The sequence below is a fragment of the Plodia interpunctella genome, chromosome 17 (assembly GCF_027563975.2).
Source record: "Plodia interpunctella isolate USDA-ARS_2022_Savannah chromosome 17, ilPloInte3.2, whole genome shotgun sequence".
NCBI lineage: Eukaryota > Metazoa > Arthropoda > Insecta > Lepidoptera > Pyralidae > Plodia > Plodia interpunctella.
The window spans coordinates 2,899,504-2,920,713 of record NC_071310.1 but is presented as its reverse complement, the minus strand read 5'-3'; the positions used below and the strand labels follow the sequence as shown (position 1 = coordinate 2,920,713).

The 21,210-nt window shown below is 33.4% G+C and overlaps 1 protein-coding gene and 1 long non-coding RNA gene across 4 annotated transcripts in view; one reads left to right on the top strand and one right to left on the bottom strand.

Annotated features, from left to right (window-relative positions):
* Nucleotides 1–21,210, top strand: part of LOC128676907 (uncharacterized) — a 51,556-nt gene that overhangs the window by 13,072 nt on the left and 17,274 nt on the right. The gene's annotated exons all lie outside the window — the stretch shown is intronic.
* LOC128676905 (homeobox protein prospero-like) overlaps nucleotides 1–21,210 on the bottom strand; it is a 93,317-nt gene that overhangs the window by 63,735 nt on the left and 8,372 nt on the right. For all 3 annotated transcript variants that reach the window (XM_053757356.2, XM_053757354.2, XM_053757355.2), the window contains exon 2: nucleotides 20,342–20,399. The gene's annotated coding sequence lies outside the window, so the exon portion shown is untranslated. The remainder of the gene's footprint in view (nucleotides 1–20,341; nucleotides 20,400–21,210) is intronic.

The window sequence follows — 21,210 nt, the reverse complement described above, 5'->3', positions numbered from 1 at the left end:
GTTGTTCGTCGCAATCTCGTTAAGTCTTTGTTGCGATATGGTTTTACATACATATTAAAACGCCTATATCTCCCGGCGAGAAGTAGAGATTTTATAGATTTCTTCCCGCGATACCACATTTAATATCTCATTCTAAACATTTTCTTTATTATTTCCATAAGTTCACTTAGTCTATATTGTCCATAAGTCCACTTTCTTACTGTTTCTTCTCCACTTAGCTAGCAATAGCATAGTCTTCAATGACATGACATTTCATTTGTCTGGTCATCACCTTTATTTATTTATTTAACAGTTATGTACACAGAGATATAACAAAGAAACAGACAGTAAATAGGAAAGTGAATACAAAGTTCCTTCTTATTTCAAATGAAATTTATTCCTTTAATCCAGGAGTATGTATTAAATAGATATAAACATATGGTAGTGAATCATAAGTCTAATCGCACCATAGACAATAACCGTATAGTCGTATCGATGGTCAGATGCGTATCGCGGGGACAACTTCCGTGTGGTAATTGCGGACCGGACATCATTTCCGTGGGTGTAAGTAATCTTTTGGGGGGAATTTTGCGGTGCATTACCGTTTGCATTAAAAAATGTAAATTTTATTATTTTGTGCAAAGCTGTGTATTTTTGGTAAGTATCTAACTAATGAAAAACTGATGAAAATTTAAGTATAATGTATATAAATATTCATTATATTAGATTACGTGGATAAATAGGTTCACACGAACACGACCTTCTTAAGCCGAAATACAACAACACTTTTTTGTTCTTATTTACTAAGGAATTATCTCGTGATAATTTAAATTCAAAATTCGAATACATTGACAATCGCTATGAAATACGAGTAGGTATATGCGAAAAAAAAAGAAAAAAGTAATCTTTACTGGCATGCCATTGTCTTCGGCCGCGCACACACTGCCCGGCGCAGGTAATCAAAGGTGGACAACGACACAAAGCAACGCGGTCCTTTGCCGTTCCTATTTTCATATCTCCGTAATTGGTTTCGATTTGAACCGAGACTGTGGTTGGAGCGCGTTTTTTTTTAAATTATTTTTTCAAAGAAGATGACGAATTGATTAAATCAATTTTAGGTCATGCATAGGTGTTAAATTTATTTTACGTATTATTATAACTAAAAATATATCATGGTCTAACCGCAAGTTGAATGACAGATTCGACCGTATTACTTGCATATGTACAACCGGAAGAAAAATGTCACAACTTTAATAAACGCGATTTTTAAACTGAGAAAAAAACAAAAATTCAAAGTTTGTTCCAAACTTCCAAATTCGAAATTAACCGCCAAATTCGTCGCGTCACACGTCGCCCCATACGCCACGCGCAAGCAACCCCCGCGAAAGGTGCGCGCAAACGTGGGGTCGGACCACCCTATTATCTTTAACATTTGAAGTCTGTTTGCAAGATAAAGGCAAGGGGAGTCGGGGGGTGAGCTTTCTTTATTCTTCACCCGGATTTATTATTATTTTTTAGATATTATTACTATGATTGCGGAGTGGCGCGTGCGCACATGTCCCGTAGCGACCCCATGCGACGCGTAATGTAATGCTCTTACGCATACTTATTGTAAGTAAACGTGGATTAATAAAGGTTACATTGTGGCAAGTTTAGTTTTATTACTTGGCTTAATCATGCTTCTTGTCATTGAAATTTATCTTTTTAAATTGTGAACATGAGTAATTAAATTCAAAATCTGAAAAAAGACAATCATTTTGTCAACCTATATTGTAATCTAAGCCATAACATATCCCTCGAGTCGTCTCCATTCAAAAGGAACAATATTATCTTCTTACAAACATATATAAGACGTTTAACTTAAAAAAGGAGCACGTGAACAGCTGATCTTACTACGGCACCTTATAGCAAATATTTGGAGTAAAACAGCCTCAAGCTATTAAAAACCTTATACTGACAACAATAAAGATTAGATTCAAAAGCATCTTAAATAAACCTGTAAGGCGATGGGTTTCTTACATTCACAAATCTAAGATCATTGAAATTTGGACTGTTTGTGATGTTGATAAGGTGTATTATAGCTTTATTGAGGAAACCACGTGTGTAGAGCTGATAGCATCAATGCACATGTTGTTTGATCCGGCGATTTAATTTTTTATTTGTGGGCGTATCAAATGTCTCGCTCGTAAGCGGCGCCTATGCCCAGGTGTTGTCTCACGAAGAAAGTAATTCCATTGTCTTTTTATTAGTTTTAAAACTATAATGTGCCCAAAATTTTTATCAGAAAATCTATGGCATTTTAGCTAAGGCGCTGTTTTGAATCTAAGTATTTCTCTTTCATAGAATATCGTGAGCCGTCTGATCCAGTTATTTCAAGTAATGAAACATATAAAATAAAGTTTGTGTAACAAATAAACACATAAAAGTTTACTGAAAAAGTTATATTACATTCTCTTTTTAAAATGCGTTTAATTTTTATTGAACCGATAGTGGCAACATTAACCAGCGTTCGGAAATCGAATGCGCCCTTCAAAATATCGATCCAATATGGCGGTAATCCTGCAGACAAGCGCCCACTACACGAAGTACAATAACTTCGCCCCTCGTGCGCCACCTTTGACCCTGCGCATAGGCAGCTGCACGAGCTAAGATCGTACGCAGGGGAGTGCATCGCGATCGATAGAAAATACCATTCCTGATTTTGTAGATTTGAAATAAGAATATCGAATATTTATAGTACTGGCCGATTAATTTTCTTCATAAATTTTTATAGTCAATTAATATTATTAGGTGAAAGTGTCGTTTCACCAATCATTTTAGTCTATAAAATATTTTAACAAATGTAAGTAATTAATTTTAAAAGTCATTATAGTTACAAAATGTAATAATTACTCATGTATTATTAAGTTTTCCATATAGATAACTAACATATTTTTTATTATTTAATTGATAGCTTCAATCGAAATTAATTATGTTATGCTACCTGTAGCTATATAGATAAAGATCATTAATATCTATTCGATTGTTAGACAATAGTTCCGAAACCCAATCCGTTTAACGCGTTAAAGAAACTATACAAACAGACAATCAATCATGCGAACATCTTTAGCAAATCGGCACATGCGCTCGCGCAGATGCGTTCCGTTTTACGCTTGCAAATGTCTGTATTGTAGTGGAAATGCACCTTTCAGAATCTCATAACTTTTTATAAATTGGAGATTACAGAAGTATGCTTATTTCACAGGTACTTAAAAATCTTTCTTTTTCTAGAAAAAAAAATCAAAAACTATCTTGGCTAAAGAAAGTTTTGCTTGCGGTTATTAAGTTAGCTATTCTTTATTAATATTGTTGCTAACTTTCGATAAAACAACATTATTTCTATTCATATATCTTGATATATGATTTTATCGATGTACAATTTAGTAGAAAATTAAGATACGAAAGAAGATGTAATAAAAAATAGTTATACCTGTTTTGCATTTAAAATACTGCAAATAGTCAACGAAAAAAAATTTGCTGTCTGTAGTAACAAGCAAATAATACCGGCTGGTAATATGTGCGTATAAAAATAAAAAAATAAGATGATCTCCATTCATTGCACCCCTATCGCGTTTCCAGATTGACGATGGATGCAAATTTATCGACGAATTGATTTTGCATCTGTTACGTTATCCGAACCGAGATTGTTTCAAATTATACAAGTGTGTTTCCTACATTGACAGTAGGTGTTCTATCTCTTTCTATTTAGTATTAATATTTGACTTGACTGCTCTTAGTTACTCTTTTTCAGGTGGTTAGATTTTGTGTCATATGGCAGCTAGCCGGTAAAGGTCAAATTTATATATTTTTTTATCATAGCTAATTGTGGACTCTTCTAGATCAATGGCCTTTTACAGACATTTCTTCTTACTTGTTTTCCAATTGATTAAGAATTTTCTACGATAAAATGACACTCTAAATAAGCATTTATATAGCGGCATGCACATAAATATGAAATAATAACAATGCACAATTTGAATGCATACATAACTTACAAGGTGCAAGCAGCACGCGACATTTAGACGAAAAGATTTAATGACCAAAGGTGCACCCTTTCTCCGCTATTATTATGAACACAATCGACCCTAGCACGCAGGGAGTTCGACCACCATCTATTGTCCCATCCCTAGCTCCCTAATCGACAGATTTTAGAATTTGTCTTCTTAAATATTGGAATTATTATTAGATACATTTTTATGCGCACTAAGAATTTTATATCCAGCCATTAGAAGAGCATTAAAAATGTGAATTGTTTTTTAACAATATTCCTACTTAGATTAAGTACCTCTTTGAACTGTAAATTGTAATACATAGCTTATTGTGTTTTATTTGTAAATGAGAATGAATATACACTACATATTATAAATACAAATTCGCAACGGATTTTGATTCGGATGCAACTCCTGAGGAAGGTTTAAGCGATTTTACCCAATCGAAAACGGGATGGGCTTCTAGTGAAGTATAAAGGTTCACTCACATTACAGGTAGCCATATCCATGTGGTTAGACATCTTGAGGCAAACAATAAGATGACCTCATTTCGCACCTTGGCACGCCTTGGTCTCTGTGTACACCAGCACCTTGCGTAACATATGTCTGCCCGCATCGCAGGAATTTTTTTGACAACAATCCCCCAAGGGTCGATTTTTCATACTCCAAATATCAGAATGGAATTAGTTTAGTTTTTAATCTTCTCATGTGACCAATTTAAATATTAACTACTTTGTGAATGGATAATAAAGATTGTTTTTGTTTTATTATCTCATCTTATCGTATTTTCGGTCGCTGTTTTTTTACCGAATTAAGTTGTTTGATTCATTAATTGATACTTACTTCAAGTTAAGAAATAGGTATGCGGAATAAGTCGAAGCTTCAAAAGTAATTGTCCATTACTTAATTTTCAAATTCACCGTACAAATAAACGTGGCCTACTCTTGGCTCTGTCTACCCCGTTATGATAAAGACGTGTTACTGTGTCTGTAAAATTTTTTGTTTGTATAGAAAACAATTCGAAACGTATCGACTCGAATTGTGCATCAAAAAAATTTTTAATGTGTCAGTGTGCCACAAGTTATGATAGATCAATAGCTATTATCACGCAAACATATTAATAATGAACCATGCAATAATAACCCTTATCTCCTTCCCATTAGGCATAAATATTCTCTCCTGTATCGTTAATGGTGAATCAAAGTCCAATTTTATTTGACCCCCGCTGCCGAATTCGAATACTTTGTTAAAGACTGCCTGTGCACAGAGGGCGAAGTCTGTATTTCACATCTCACTATCTCTCAGCCAACCAATCACATTGCGACATTGTGACGCGACGACAACCACACCGCAATGTGATTGGTTAACTGCGTCTCACTGCGAATCAACTCGATAGTGAGCAGTGAAAAGCAAACCCACTCTACGCCCTCAGATCTAGTAAACATTTTAGAACAAAGAGTATGTGATATACAAAAATCGTATAACAGATTTTGCAAGTTTGAGTAACAAAAATACAGACCAATATTAGTAGGATCAATAGATCATTATAAATTGGTCGTGTTCCCCAAGATCATATGTTTGAGTTGTGCTCGTCCTAACCCATAAATGAGGGACATTTGGTTGCTACCCTTAAATGCTCTTTGAAAGTCCTTTTAATTGGACATTTCGGTCGTTGAAATAACAATAAACAGTGTTAGCAATATTTGCATGCTATAGGGGCGACACCGATTGGTTATTCGTTTATTCATACATATTTGAAAAGTCCGTACATAATTTGGAATCGAAATTTCGAATTGTAGTCTTTAAATCGATTTTCACTATTCGTTTTCCTCGTGATAGAATTCCAGGAAGCCTATCTGCTTTTTATAAGCATTTTTCCAGTTACGTCCTTAGCTAGTGAGCGTCGGAGCCCAGGATCCGCTATCTCACTTCCTTTCTCGACTTTGCACGGTCTTCGCCATTCTTAATTGTCAGATCATTGGCATGATCACCCTTGACGATATTAGGCCAGTATTTCTTCTGAATATTTATTTTTCTTAAAAGTATTCGATGAAAAGTAGGAATGCGGACTCTGGGCTCAAACGTTCAGCTGAGGAAGAAACCGGGAATACGCTCAGATAAGAGAGAGAGAAAGAGAAGGAAATGACAATGAAAATTTGTGACATACAAATAAGCAACCGATTTGATTGGCTTGTTAAATAATAGTAGCAAACAATTTGAGTACTTGATGTCAATATTATAACTTAAATCACGTGGCCCCATTTAATTAAATGTATTCGTTATAGTCACGCGGTGTAAGTGACGAGCGGAGGCGGAATTCAGAAGCTTCATGCTATGTTGAAAATTAAATGCCAGAAAACTTGCTCTAAACACTTGAAAAGTGGTATTCTCTGAAACCACAAATCTATTAGATATTTTTAATTATACCAGCGCATGGGAAGTAAATGTTTCAAAAATTAAAAAAAAAACAGTACCTAATATCTAAATATTTTATCTTCTTATTCAAATAAATGTTTAATATTTAATTTCTTTATTCAAATTCAAATTGAAATGTTTTATTCAGAAATTAGACCTTCACATGCACTTTTTCACGTCAATTTTTATAATAAATAGTTTAAATCCTTTCATCTGATGAAAAGGATATAGGTAACAGTCAGTTACCGTACAAGTTTTTATGACTTGCACCACCCCAACCCTCGCACAAGACAGGAAGCGGCGAGTACACGCGCTCAACAAAAGAGATGAGCGGAAAACATATAATTATGCTATCGTGTGACGGAATGTATTCATGATAGAAGAAAATGGCGACAAGTGACTCACTTGCTGTTTCCTTTGCGAGTGAAAAGATTCCTGTTTGAATATGAGATCTTTGTCAGGTGGAAGGAATGTTTTTAAAAAAATATGTTTATGGTATAATATTTTTATTAAAAAAATAGAGTATTTTTGGACATATTTTTGTTACATTTAATCATTTATTATGCCTAGATTTGTACCAAATCCTCTTCTCTATTTAGGAACCTTTTTAGAAAAACTGAAAATTAATATTTTATTTGCGCATTAGTGTAAGAAAATGTAATTGGTGGACAGGTAATGCCGGTGCTATTAATTTATATAGTTCCTGTCCACACCCTCGTAATGAACATAATAACAACAGATTTATAGCGACAGAAAATATGTTTGAATAAAATCTCAAAAAAGTGAAAAGTATTTTCGATATTTATGTTGGATACCTATATTTTTTTGTTGTAGGAAATGACAAAGAAAACTAAAGACAATGAGCCCAATTAGTATCAATTAAATAAATGGTATTTAAAATTATTCTTGGGTCATATAAACAGCAGACGACAATATATTATAATATATCGTCATATTATTCTCAAAATAATATTAATTTAAATTAAACATTTTTATTGTAAAACTAAAAATCCGTCCCGGCTTCACTCGGGTAAAACCATAAGAAAAAATGTAGCCTATGTCACTCCAAAAGGTTTCGTCCATCTCTGCGTCTTTCATGAAAATCATCCCAGTAGTTTGCGAGTTTGTTCATTACAAACAAAAATCCTTTCTCTATATATTATTAGTATTGATGATGAAAACAAAAGAATTAGATAATCATGCTATCGGTACAAGTTCCTTAGTGCGTGACTCCGTCCACAGTTCGGCCGCGACGGAAGTATCACTTCCGTGGAATTCCGTGCGTTTGTCGCGTCTACACCCGCTGTCGCTTATCGCTTAATCGCTTGTTAACATAGTGTATAATGCCTTTATGAAAGTAAGGGTTATTAGTATTGAAATTTTCTTTGCAGACATTTTTTTTGTCGTTTGATATTTCCGCTCCGCTTTATCTTAATTTTCACAAAATCTTAGCCTAAATAAAAACATGTTTACACGTTGCATTCTAAATTTCACACTGGCTAAATGGAATGCTGATTTTGGCCACTACTCTGTACTAGTATAACATTGTACGACGTTTATAGGTCAGGTATCTACCTGACGTATAGACACATCTGTGTCTATACCTTAGGTATCTCACCTACTTTAGGTATTTTTTAGAATATAATTTTTCATCGCCTACTTTTCTTTATCATTTAGTAAATGACACTTAAAGTCACCCGCAAAACTACAAAACTACGACACGAATTCAAACATATATTAATTTTGATTAAAAAAAATAATAATAAAAAATGTAACTACATCAACAAAATTCTTTCGAAACAACAGAATTCGAAACAGAACAGAAGAAAACCATTTGGACAACAACAAAAACAAAACCAAAGTTACACATTCCGATTAGGTATTTCGGAAATTTCTTTTCTACGTACATCGAAATGGCAACATGTCCGTTATAATGAACAAGAACCACTCAGACAGAACAAAACCCAACATTGTCCTATCGTTAGACGGCAAAAGAGAAAAAACCTCGGTTAAAAATACCGAGAACAATCGATTAATAAAACGCGGAGACAATTTTTATCGATTAGTGTTGCTGTGGTATCGTTTATAGATAGATGTTGATTGTGGAATGTAGCTTTTTTTTATGCAATTTGAAATAGGATTTATGTTATATTTATTTTACTTTATTAAAATTAAAGCTTACTTCTAATTAGGTATTTGGCATCCTCGGTGGCTCGGTGGTGGTAAAGTGCTTGCCTTATTTATTTATTAATTCATTTATTTATTACTTTCTTGATGGGTCGGCAACGAGACCAGGGAATACTGTTTAAATGATTTTCTTCCGCCACTTCTTCCCATTTTGTAGCTTTGATAAAAATTTAATTTAATTTGGAATATGACATGAAAATGAGGTTCAATTTCTGAATTAATGCTTTGACTTTGGACCGCTTGCAAGTTTGTCTTACACATATACCGTGCGAACTATAAACATACCTGCAATACATGATGTAAGTATATAATATGTGTTTTTCACTTCAAAAGACAATAGATAGTTATCATATAATAGTCCAAAACTATAATGAAAACAGGAAAGAGTACTTATATTCTAAAAAACTGTGCCTGCTCAAGTCGCTCTTGCAGAACCGCATCACATAATCAACGAAATTAATCTTCATCGCAACAAAAGCGTAATCTAAACCGAAATAGGTTACATAAAGGCATTGCGAGCGCTCGCGGCTCGGCGAACCGTAGGCTGAGTCTGAGCTGAGCCTCGGCGGCTCAACTCAACGACTGAGCGACAACGGCTAATATCTGCTCCATAATGAGCTACTCAAGTACGGCATAACTTGTTTACATTGTTTCTTTATTATGTTTTACCCGGCTCTTTCTTCCTCTGACGATTTTTTTTTTGTTTTTTTTTTTCGCAATAAAACCCACGCTCGCTTCTTTGTCTTTACGAGATTTGATTTTTAATTAGTTTTTTGTTGTCGTGTGTGGTGGACTTTTTTTCTTGTCGGCTCTGTTTCGGATTAGGCTTTTATGGTGTTTGTACTGAGTACTCTTTGTATCGCTTGCGATTATTGTAATAACATATGTATTTTCAGATTTTTTTCTGGCAAAAGATTATGTCACTGCTCGCTTATACTCAAACTTACAAGTAAAAACAATTTCAGTAACGTTACTAATCAACGCATGCATCCAATTTATATACTCACCTAACTCACACGGTAAGAAAATTTTGAGGGATTGACGAATATGACAAATCGACTATAATCCGAATAAATTGGGAACAATCGATCAAACTTCAGTAAATAATGTCGTTGTAATCAAATTCCACATGAAGTCATAGTCGCCGCGGTGGAACAAAAGTGTCGGCAGAGAATCAACAAAGCGGCTAATCATTGCCGCTGTATGTATGTATGTATGTATGTGCGTGGCCTCGTTTCGCACAATGTCTGTCCCCTGATTAAGAGGATTGTCTCCATGCCTCCTCGGATATTAAAAGAGTCTTCTAGATAGTGATGTGTTGACGATTGCTTTTTGTATTAATCGTGATTAATTAATCGATTAATTTATTTTTAGAACTGTGTCACCTTTTACTAATATCAGTGGCGTATTATTTGTATTTACAAATGTGATTCACCGTGTCGAAACGCTAATAAGACAAATTAATTTAGGAATTTCTTAAATTATAATTTTATTTTAACATGTTCATCATTATAATATAAATTAACCCAACGATATAAATACAAAAAATCCGTACTCCGTACTCCACAACCGTAACTCAGAAGGTGTAAGATACCAATAGTATTTGTACTGCATTTAGTTTTTATTTTTATTTTCTTCTAATTGTATGTGTTGTTATGTCTTGTTTTAGTTGTTCTTCAACGGTTTCCAATTAATAGGCGGAGTCTTGTAATTAGCATAGTTTTTATATATTGAAACATATGTAAGTTTACTCTATATTTCGCTGTAAGACCCCCGAAAATAAAATAAATAAATAAATTATGAATAATATTATCATTAAGATTATCATCTGAACTGACCTCGAAAATTGTTTTTTTTTTAATATAAACGATTGACATTCTTGGAGAATATTGTTGTTATTACGGATAAAAAATACATTTTTTTTAATAGACAACACTAACTTTGACTCGTGTGGCTCCCGCCCTAGAACGAGACCATTTTCGTGGTCCAACATATCGTTCGAAGTGCTAAGGGATAAAAAGTCTTGACAGCTCAGAGGCTTACCAGACTTCCTTCTAGGGTGGAAGCCACACGAGTCAAAAGGAGTGTTGTCTATTAAAAAAATTGTACAACATCGACATTCGCCGCATCCCTAGAGCCGCCCAGATGCACAATTTTCTAGATAATGCGCGGAAAATGCGAACGGAGAAAGTTTCGCGGCTCTGTTTTGTTTCTATTATGTGGCTTTTTTGCTGGCGGTACGCTTTTTATCATCTTTTGATATGTGTGACGTCAGCGGGATAATAAGTAGCATTGTTTTCAATATATTTATTTGTGCGAATGTGGAACTTTACGTTGCTTTACTTTATGCTGCGTCAGTTATATAACTTTTTTATAATCAAACTAAGTTATAAGATGATTGCAGTTTACTTCATGATGTTAGCCATATCCATACTGATATTATGCGAAAGTCTGTCTGTTCCGCTCTCAAGGCGAAACTGCTGGACCGATTTTGATGAAATTTGGTGTTTTGTAGTGAAAGACTCCCGTTCAAATATAGGCCCCAAATTAATGTAATGTGGGGTGAAAATTAAATTCATACGGACGAAGAAATTTGAAAGTGTGTTTTTGTTTTTTCTTTGGAAGTAGACAGTAGACTTCGTTTTATATAAATTTGTGACGTCATTAAGCAATACTTACCATCCTAAGTTGAATAAACAATATTGAATTTGTGTTTCCTTCAAAACTGAGTTGGTTTGTCCAATTATTAAGTGGAGATATTTGGAGATTATGTCACTATGTATGGGCTACTTTTTATCACGGACGAAGCTGAGGGCAATTGCAGCTAATATTGTTTTCAAATAAGTAAGATTTTTGTTAATCTCAATACTACGACGTAACAACGAATTCTTTATAAAAATGAAGTGTTAATGCAAGTATAATGGAACACCCTCGTAGCTAAAGACTTCATTGCCCTCTTGAGAGGAAATCTTCAGTAAACGTCTCGGACAATTAGGGTTGCCAACATTAGGAAGAAGAAAATTTGAAGTAGTGAAAAATGACAATTTTATTCTTACAGTGAATAGACAAATATATAATGTGCCTATTACTCGTAAATTACTCTAACATCAACCGCTGTTTTAAAAAATATATAAAATGTTACAAAATTATTATTGACTTACTTTAATATTTATAATATAACTAGTATATTTGTAGACAGTATTTAGCAATGGCAGCAAATATATATGACTAATTCCAGTCACATTAAATTAAATCAATCCTTAAATTATCAAGTTCGTAAGCGTTAAATATTACATTAATAATGGAACACAAAGCAATATTCATGTAATAAACCCATTATAGTCTATTATCTAATTTTGCGTGACGAAACAAACAGACCACTGGGACATCGCGTGACAACCCTGTCCTTACCCTCTTTCTCAAGACGTAGCGGATAAAGACAAATAAATATTTGTATATGCCCCAATGCACAAGAGTTTTCCTAGTTTCGTTTAGGTCTAAAAAGGTCATGTTTTATTATTTTCTATACCGTGATTGGGTAGCTAGGTTAATGTTTATTCAGTCCCTTAATTACATGTAAAATTTCAGTTCTAAGATGTATTTTCTGACTACCAAGCGTCTATAACTATGCTACTTCAAGACAATAGCAAAGAAACATATATAAGGAAAGGCGTGTTAAATGAAAAATAACAAGTGATAGATTTAAATGGTCTTCCAGTTAACATTAATATGTTAACTGAACTTAACAAAGTATATAAAAAAAGAAGTCAAATCAGATGAATGTGAAATCATAAAATTTTGGCAAACTAATTTATTATCTACTAAAGGTCCGTCCCGGCTTCGTTTGGTTAAAACCATTATAAAAAGTAGCCTATATTACACCTGGAGGTTTCGTCTATCTCTGCGCCAAATTTCATTAGAATCGGTTCAGTCATTAATTAGTTTATTAATTACAAACAAAAATACAAATCTTTCCTCTTTATAATATTATTAAAATTCTACGATCACAATTAATTTACTGAGTAGACAAAAAGAATGTCTTAAGAAAATAAGTCCTCGCCTTTCTTTTGTCTTGTACCACACGTTAACACTTAAGTGGGTCTTTTATGCTCGGGGGAGCGCGACATGTGCTTCTTAAGTTTAATCGACGTGGGAGGGTTAACCACAGCTGAACAGCTGATTTATGTGAAATTAGCCACAATTTACCCGCTGCTTTTCTTACGGGTTAACATTTTTTCGATCGCGAAACTTGTATTTAAATTGTGTACGACTTACGTCATTTTACGCATTATTTTAATACTTCTTATATATAGACACTATGTACTATACTCCTAGGATTTTTTGAACTGATTATATAAGAAGTATCGTTCCACGAACGACTTTCCTTAATTTTTTCTTACGAAATAGATCTTCATGAAATTTTGCGTAGATACACGTAGTCAGGGATACTGAGAAGGACATAAGGTACCTTTCATCTCAGAAAAAAGCACTGTTCCGGAGGGATCAACGTCAACGCGAGCTGAACAGCGGCGGAAAGCTAATTTATATAATACAAACTCACAAAACACTTTCCTTAAAAAATATAAAAATCAGCTATCAAAATGACAATATCATTTGCAAGCTACTTTTTTATTAGGCTCGTATTGGGTATAAACGACCTCCACTCTCATGTTAAAGGGTTAAACCATAAAATTAAGCAAGAAAAAATCGCAGCTCGGAAGTTATTAACAGAATAAATATAAAAAAAAATATCCGGTAGCAAAAACTAGATAACACACCTTGATTCGCTCATCTTTTTTTTTGTCAATATCTGCTATTCCGTGCCATATGTCGGCAGCGCGTGCTACGAAACACCTTTACACCATTTGCGAAAAGAAATCATATTTATTTTGATTACTTTCTATCGTGGATGATGGATTTTATTGAAGTTTTTGTTAGTCCCGTATCATACATATTTTGTTTCAGACGTCTAAAAGTTCAAATCAGCAGGAGATAGTAAAATTAAATTGTTACATTCAAATTAATAATAATAAATACAATATAAGTTTAATCAAATAAAATTTCTAACTTTAACTAAATTGTTACATCTAGGCTTTCTATACATATCGGCCGGAATCCGTTCCCTGATATACCTACTGAAAGTATTGTTAATCTATGAACATACGAACTGCAACACTTTTAGGGATTTTACTGGAATTTCAAAAATGGAACGATCTTTCTCTTTTTGGTCCTGGCTGTATAGGCTTAGATTCCTTTGTCTATCCATACGGATAAAATAAAAAATAAAAACTTTTTGGTCCCGCCGTCAATTGCATTGTTTGTAAGCTATATAGACTTAAATCTTAATTGGTTTGTAATTAAGTATAAGAAAAAAGTGACGATTGCAGGGAAAAGAGCTATCTGAATCTGTCCCATAATCGTCGAGAGAGTATGCAGAGAGTGACGTATTGAAGCGAAAAATGTTCTTAAGGACGCATAGGCTAAAGGAAATAAGTCTATGTACCTACCCGAAAGCAGGCATGACAATACGTATGTAATAAATATATATTTTGATGACCTCGGTGGCGCAGTTGTAAAGTGCTTGCCTCTGAACTGAGAGGTCCCGGGTTCGATCCCCGGTCGGGTCATGATGGAAATGATCTTTTTCTGATTGGCCCGGGTCTTGGATGTTTATCTATTTATTATATTATGTATTTGTTATAATACTTATATAGTGACGTTGAGTTAGTATTTCATAACACAAATCTCGAACTTACTTTCCGTCTAATCTAATCGGTGTGATTTGTCCTAATATATTTATTTGTTATTATTATTTATATAATTAATGTTTTTCTTTTTTTATATATTCGATGGCTCTTTAAATGACAATATGTATGAAAATATATCATTAACTTTTCATAACTCAACGTTCATTTAAACTTCCAAACCCCAAATCTGAGTTAGAGTAAGTACTTGTTGATACTCCAAACAGGAACACGTTGCTTGACAGGAGGCACTCGGGAGGTCAATGAACCGGCTTTTTTTGACCATGTGTTCTATTAGGATGATAACGATTATAGGGAAACTAAGAAATCAATATTTATAAGGTTGGCCGTAAAATTTAGTTCACATTACGAGTTAAATTATAATTTAATTGCCAGGTGAAAATGATTTCTTAATTAAACATTGAATGAATGCTTAGTCAGATTTTACATGCTGGAGGCAATTAAATATATGGCAATAATATAAACCTAAGTATTATTATATATTAAGCAATTAATAAAATTTACAAATAAATTATTATCTACATTAAAATACGTGTTTTTTTTGTTTAATAATACTGGCTGATATATCTAGAAAACATTTAAGAATTAAACTTAAAAAAATATATAAATCCTTGTTCTTTTCTGAAACAGGTTCCTATTCAATAATTATTTTATTTAATCATCACTTTAGTCTATGGCCATTGGTAATTCGAGTAGACAGACAGACGTGCAAACAAGAACGTCAGGAAGACAACACCCGGCTCCGGATTATTCGACACCAATATCACATTAAGATAATTATGATATTAAAAAAAATAAGAGTCATAAAGGAAAATACTGGCCACCAAAAAAAAAAAAAGAAAAACTGACAATTAAAAATGAAGTTTGATTCTTTTATTAGTTAGGTAGTTACTATCATTTTTCACCATTGCTTTTATCCAATTTGAAAAAAAGAATGAATAATTAAATGCCTTCAGCGTACACTTCAGCGTAGACTTTGTCAATTAATTAAGATTCTTGGAATGAAAACAATTAGGTTAGTCCCAAACGCGATCTTGAGCCAATCACATAGTGCGGCGTGTGTGGAATTTCACCAATTTAACTTTAAGTCTTGAGATGTGGGGTTAATTAATGTTTACTACACATGCTTATGTTTTCTAAAAAAATAATGGGAATAAAGAATTCAAACGATATGCCTAAAAGATTCAAACACAGACAGCACAGGACAAAAATTGAATCGTGCATAAAAGTTTTTTAACGAACCAAGGAAAAGATCCACCTAATTGCATTTTATTAGACAAAAGAAAAAAAACTGCTTATAAAATAAATCTTGCAGACGCGTGCTTTAAAAAAGAAAACAATAAACGCCATTAACCACGAACAAAAGGAGCAAAAGGCAAGTCAGGGCACAATTAAAACAAGAAGGAGTAATAATAAGTATTATATTAGAGATGACAGTAGGGGGACTACACACCTGGCGGTCGCGGGACGCGCCGCTGGCGCCCTCTGCTTCTGCTTGTGAGATTTCACGATTTTTACTTTTTTTTCGATTAGCCTTGTCTACGAGAGCCATATGTCTTTGTATTGTTTTTTTCCATATTAGATACAGTCATACGAAAACTATGAATATTTCTTAATATCATAATTACGATATCTTGTTCAAACAAATAACTATTTATAAATTTGATTTTGAACTTTATATTTTTGACCCTCTTAAAATTGCAGTAGTACCAATGTGTTAGGAACTTATGACTTAATAAAGTCAATGTGATTTAAATTTGAATACGATTCGTCGAGAATAAAAAGATGAAGATAATCATAACCTATAATTTATCTGTCACCTGTGGCATCACATATTTGAAGAACTAGTTCCTTCACCCCACCGCCTGCATTCCAAATGAGGGTATTATTACAAACACGCGTCCCTTCAAGTCTGGTATAGCACCATCTGTCTTAGGGCACACCTGGTCAAGTACCCTATATTTTGATGCATTTTGTAGGACCATTGTTTAAAAGTTTATTGTCGGCGTAATAAAATTAAAAATTCTAGAATGTTTCCAAGCACATTTTATTTATTCTATTTTTATTTTCAACAAAATAAGATTCAATATAGACAAGATAAATCAAATATTAATTATTAAACTAAAACCAATTATAAAATCGCTATTCTTTATATTATCGAATAAACAAATATATGAGGCTTCAAATTATATAATTTCTATTTTATATATTTGAAATATTTAGAACAATTTAACACTTTAATCGAAATAAGAATCATCATCATCATCTGCAGCCCTCCGTGACCCACTGCTGGGTATAGGTCTCCTTATGTCTACGGCAATCTCTGTACTGGGCCATAATGTTGGATGTTTATGTATTTGTTATAAATTATAGTATCGTTGAGTTAGTATCCCATAACACAAGTCTCGAACTTAATTTGGGGCTAGCTCAATTTGTGTGATTTGTCCTGATATATTTATTTATTATTATTTATTTATAAGCAATTTCCTTTACGTCCTATCAATTATAATATCATGCAATACTTCAGGGAATCTTCACAAAGCAAATTAATTACACTGTCGTCGTGTAGTCACCCTAATAGTTTCATTTTAATGAGTTTTTTTGTATCAAACCTCTGACGAAAGAAGTCGAATGTTATCTCAATGAACAAATTTAACAATCTCTATTATTTTTTCCTTTAGAGAATGTGTCTTATTTTAGTGATATAGATTAGCCACACTGTGCATGTCTCTAAAATCAATACATATAATAAAATTGAAGACGGAAAACAAATTGTACATACATTGTGTATTTTTTAGAAATTCTTGCTGGTAGTTATGTCTATATCTATACTATTATTATAAAGAGGTAAGCGTTTGTGAGTTTGTATGTTTGAGGCGTGTAAACTCCGAAATCACCGAACCGATTTCAAAAATTCTGTCACCATTATAAAAGTACATTATCCAAAATTGCTATGGGTTATATACTATTGGTTATATACTATTGGTTATATATATATTTTCTCAAAATTCCCATGGGAGCGAAGCCCCGGGCAACATCTAGTAATCAAATATAAGTATAAAGAAAAATACCTAAGCAAGATATACAAACTAGTATATTAAATCAAAAATCACGTTATTTTTTTATTTTTAACACTTCATACGCTTTTGTAAGTATAGGTACACTTATAAGTATTATTTTGAATAATTTCGGATGTAATTAATTTACTAAACAGACATTAACACCTGTACATCCATTCCCACATTAGATAGTAGATCAGAATGATATCTTTATACAGGTGTGCCAACCTTTACGGTGTAATTGGCGTGACTTGGATACCGGAAGTCAGGCTGGCCAATCGCAAGCCGTCACGGCGTGCGCGCCAATAGAAGCACCACTAAGAAGATCCGGTCAGCGCCGGATGTTGTGCGCAGAGGCATGCAATGATTTATATGTAAATTTCACACAAATTTTATGCTTTTTCCCCATTATTTTTAAACTTGCTTTGTCCTACTGTTTAAGTGAGGTTGACAGACAGTGCGTATGATGTTATCTGTCACATACATGTAAGAAATTTGATTAGAACTAAATTTATTGATTATTTATTGAATTTGAATCTTAACATTCCAATACTTGAAGATTTAAACTTTATTAAAATTAATACTATTAGTTAAGGTCATCACAATTCTTAAAACGAATTTCTTTGATCGTAGTTAAATTGCATTGAACGCCTGTTTTTAAATTGTGATAAAATAATCCTAAACTTGACAGTATAAAAAAATACTTCGTATTATTTATTAATATTTAGATATATTAATTTATAAATCAATATTAATACGGCGTATAAATACGTCGTTTTTATTATAACAGGCATGTGAGATGACAAGTCAGAATCCCGTACTTATCCGCCGCGCGAACTATTCAAGATATTCCAACGCCACGAACTTTCGTTCACAAAAGAAGGCATTCCGCAGATTTAGTCGGAAATTACTCGCGAGATGCCGCAAATTCAATGCGAGGTGTAATCATAGAAATTACGGGTTCAAATTGCACGCCTAACCGTAACGGCAAGACAATCGCCATTTACTTTTGAAACTGTTTGTAATATCGGCTCCAAATCATCTGCGAACAGTTCGCCGAACTTTGGCGGATTCTGTTTACATTGCTGATTTTTTATTGCGGTAAATAAAAGCACTCATACAAACTACGCGATGTTCATACATTCGCATCCGATGCGAAAGCAAGAACAAGAACATAGATCCGATAGATGTCGATTCTCCTGGATGGCGATAACGACAGCCTACATTATAAGGCCATAGTATACTGTCAGCAAATAGTTCGCCAATTAATGTAGCAGTTTCTACGTACGCTGCTTCTTCCCTTATATGTCATTAGCTGCGGATTTGCAATGAATTATGTAGCAGAGAGAAAATGTATCTCGTCGGTTATTATTAGTGTCGGACTCGTTAGCATTTCCCTCCCGTGTGTCCCCATGCGAGTGTTGGGGTACTATCACGGCAACTTGATCGCAGCACCTCGCGTGTTGGCAACACTAAGTTTTCGCATTAACCTCGAGAAAAGCAATTAGGAACATCTTTTAAGATTAATTATACTTGTGTAATGTGGATACAGTTTGAAAATGTTTGCATTAAGTTGTTATGAGTTTGATTAATGTTAATTCGTGGAAAATATTAAATTATACGAATTGTTACAATTAAGAAGAATTAAATACGCTATTAAGTATTTCCATTTGAAAAATATGACATTCAATATATCGAAAAAATATTTACGTCAATTTAAAAATCTAAGGAACAAACTGCGCGCTATTGCGCTGTGTTACGTTATGAAATGAAAAATTAACATTTTTAAATATAATGACTTTTAATCAAATTTGTGTTCGTTCTTTCAAATTATATTTATGTATCTAAATGTGACTGACATTTAAATGTACCCAGATTTTCCATTTTACATGTTCCATTTTAATGTTTGAGAAAACGTACTAATAATATCGACTTTTGTGGTAGGAGTCCAAAATAATTGCTGATTCCATATAGAATAGTTTAGTCTAGTTTTCCGGGTATTTTTGCTTACAATTGAGCAAAACTACGGATTCTTAAGCTTGAAACGGAACGCAGCAAACTCTTGCGGTAATGGAGAGGATGAGTACAGGCCTTTCAGACCCATTTCTTTTGCGCGCTAAATTGTCTTTTTGCTAGTTCTTTTTTTTTTTGTAATGACTGATACTGGATTTCATTGCTATAGCTGGTACTTTTGATATTACAAGATTACTTTTATATTTTAGTTTTATTTAATAAGCAACGTTAAATCAATAAAAAAAGTAAATTCGTTTAACGTAGATTCCCACCTCTTAAAAAACCCACTAACTGAAAGAAATTGTGGCCAACAAGAAACCTACCACAGAAAAAAAGTAAAAAGAAATAAAAATACAGAATTTGTTTTTAAAATTAGAACACAACCAGCAAACATTTTTATCTAGCTCTCATCCACCTACGTCGCTATAAACGCGAGTAACGACGTTCCTGAAATGAAAAACCTGAATGACTCCGATAGAGCGTCCCGTAATGATCGCTAAGATTTCGCGCCATCGCATCGCAGTTCTTAATTCAAATGCTTAATGAGATTCCACCTTGTCTGCGTACAATGACGTGCGTGGGTTTTCTTTTTACTTTTTTTCTTTTTCTAAAACGTTTGGTCGCGCGCATTCAGCCAGCGTTAAAAAGAAGTTTAAGTAATGATTCTACGTGAGTGCGGTTTGAGTTTTTAATTTCGTTAGTGGTCTTTTGTTTTAAGATCTTGGGGATGAAAATCTTTGAATATGTTAGAATTTTGCTTACAAAGTGAAGAATTAGATTGATAATATATCAAAACTTTACTTATTATTAATAAGATTTTTATATAGACTCGTAGGTATATTTCTTAAATTATAAAAAAAAAACTTATTGTAGAGATTATTTATATTTTCCTTACCTTATTTAGTCTCTGTTGAGTATCGGTGAGGTCTCAGTGGTGTTGGTTAATGGGTGATCTGTAAAAATAATACATCATTAGCAAAGTTTACAAATTGGTAGAATTTAAAAAAAATTATAAAAAAATATCGAAAGCTTGCTTAAGAATATTCTTTGTCCAATAGAAAACAATGCATGAAAATTACGTATTGTTTAACTGACATAAATACGTAATTTGGGGGATATTTTATAAGTATGATATAGAAGATTTGATTAAAACATTTTTTTAATCTAAAGAAGATTAAATTGTAAAAAACATTATAATTTATTGTGTTGAATATAATAAAAAATAAAATAGACAATAAAAAAAGATATATATTCATTGACGTTAGCCAGTCACAAAACAGCCGAATCTTCAAATTATTAAGATAACTTTTAGCGGACGGCTTCGTGGCGTCACAGTCGAGAAAGTAATCTCAGAGACAAAAGGATGTGATTTATGGTGTAAATATTGACTGATTTGAAACGGTCCCCGGAAGTAAATGTAGTGTGACGTCACTTGTAACTTAAGCCACGCCCTCGTCTTGGCAAGTTTCACGCACAGTCTTGCGCACCCACGCCCTGCGTCTTACGTAACGCCCACCAACATGTCCTAACTTGACCACGCCTGTTCGGAATAAATATGATTGAGCGTGAAATTCTTGGATAGTAAATGGTATAGATAAGTACCTATATAACTTAACTGACTTTTGCCTGCGGCATCACCCGCGTAGATTTCCTATGGGAACATTTTTTTTGTTCTGTCCTGTCTTTCTCCATACTTCAAACAATAGGTACAATGCAAAATTTCAAGAAGATTTCACGAAGTTTGATTGATCATATAGAAAGTGT